A 1,856-nucleotide genomic window follows, 5' to 3' on the forward strand; every position below is an offset into this window, starting at 1 on the left:
AATGTTACTCAATTTCAAAACCAGGCAAAGTCAGTACAAAATTATGGAAGATAAAATAGTAGAAAATCTGAGGATCTAGGACTTGGGGAAGAGTTTTTACATATGGAGTGCCTTGGTGGCTCAGTCGGTCTGCCTTCACCTGCCTTCCCACTCAGGTCATGCTCTCAAGGTTGTGGTTGGAGCTCCATATAGGGTTCCCTGCTTAGCAAGGAGTCTGTTTCTCCCTCTCACTCTGCTCCATCTTCTCTCTCTTTCTTTCTTTCTCTCTCTCAAATAAATAAATAAAATCTTTCAAAAACGTTTTTACAGATAACACTGAAAGCACAATCAATAAAATAATAATTGATAAATAGGACTTCGTCAAAATAAAAATTTAACTGTCTAGAAAACCCAGTGAATGAGAATGAAAAGACTCATATAGACTGGCAGGAATCAGTTGTGAATCACATAGACAATGAAAGGAATCACATATATAATATATATAATAATCATGTATTGTATATAGGACTGATAGATATAGATAGTTATGTTTATCTATCTATATCTCATAAAGAACTCTCAAAATTAAACAATACAAAAACCAAACAAGTCCAAATAAAAAGTGTGCAAAAATCATGAAGGAATACTTATTTTTTTCTCTTATGAAATTATACCAAAAACCAAAAGTAACAACAACAAAAAAACCCCTATACTATTCCTTCTGTTACTCTTCTTAGAAAACTACAATTTCCTTCTGACTGGTTTACCTGTCAAATAGTTGGAAAGGATTATTGGCTTTAGAAAAAGCCCTAAATCAATAAAGTTTTTATTGCATCTTTAAAATATTTACAAAAAGTCTGAAAAATCATCCAGCAACTTGCTATTTCTGTAGCTGAACAATTTAGATCTTATTCATCAGCCTTCTGAACTGTTCCTTTTTCAGAAACATAGATACCATCCAAAAACTTTCTGATATCCTTGTTTTTAATTGTTGTGGCTTGCTGAATCAAGGCAGCTGAGTTTGATTCAAGTTCAATGTCATTTCCTTGGAGAAGTAACTCATCATCATTCTGGGCTGGAGCTACTGAATAAGCAACACCTGGCCTCATCCAAACCCTGCAGATGTACTTTTCACCCAAGAAATTTTGGATTTCAACAAGAGAAACATTCTCCTGAATAACAACATTGATGTCCCAGGAAGTGAGCATACACAGACTTCATCTTGTAACAGAAGCCCCGTACAATGCCCTGGATCATGTTCTGTGCATGACTACAGGTAGTGCTAACAGTACTCAGTTCTTTCCTAGTTCCCCACCATTTGTGAACTCGGAGCCTCTTCTTTTCTTTCCAAGGAGACTGAGCTCTGTATTGATGTGATCGAACTCCCTTTGAAGGATTCCTGTGGGCCCCTTCACGATCACAGCGTATCCTTTCAGAGTGATGCTGACATTTTCTGGAATGCTGACAGTCTGATTGCTGAAAAAGATCTTCATTCTCACAGTAGATGTGGCAAACAGCAACATGAAGGAATATTCCACTGAAAAGTATATATGCATGGCTAATAAACACAAGATAAGCTTTTCAACATCATTAGCCATCAAAGAAATGCAAATTAAGGCAATGTTGAGACATCACTATAAACCTATTAGAACAGCAAACACTTCAAATAAAAAGAAACAGGACAATATTAAATGATCTCTGAAGAATGAAAACATACATCTACACAGTACTTGTACATAATTGTTCATAGAAGTTTTATTTGCAATAGCCAAAAAGTGGAAACACCAAAATGTCTCTCAGTAGATGAAAAGTTTAAAATAACTGTTGTATATCCAGGAGCACCTGAGGAACTCAGTAGGTTAATGACTGACTCTTGA

General features: G+C 35.6%; 1 pseudogene; it reads right to left on the reverse strand.

Annotated features, from left to right (window-relative positions):
- Positions 1–887: 887 nt before the first annotated feature.
- LOC131830436 (large ribosomal subunit protein uL6-like) lies at positions 888–1,472 on the reverse strand (annotated as a pseudogene).
- Between the last annotated feature and the right edge of the window lie 384 nt (positions 1,473–1,856).

The sequence above is a fragment of the Mustela lutreola genome, chromosome 4, assembly GCF_030435805.1.
Source record: "Mustela lutreola isolate mMusLut2 chromosome 4, mMusLut2.pri, whole genome shotgun sequence".
NCBI lineage: Eukaryota > Metazoa > Chordata > Mammalia > Carnivora > Mustelidae > Mustela > Mustela lutreola.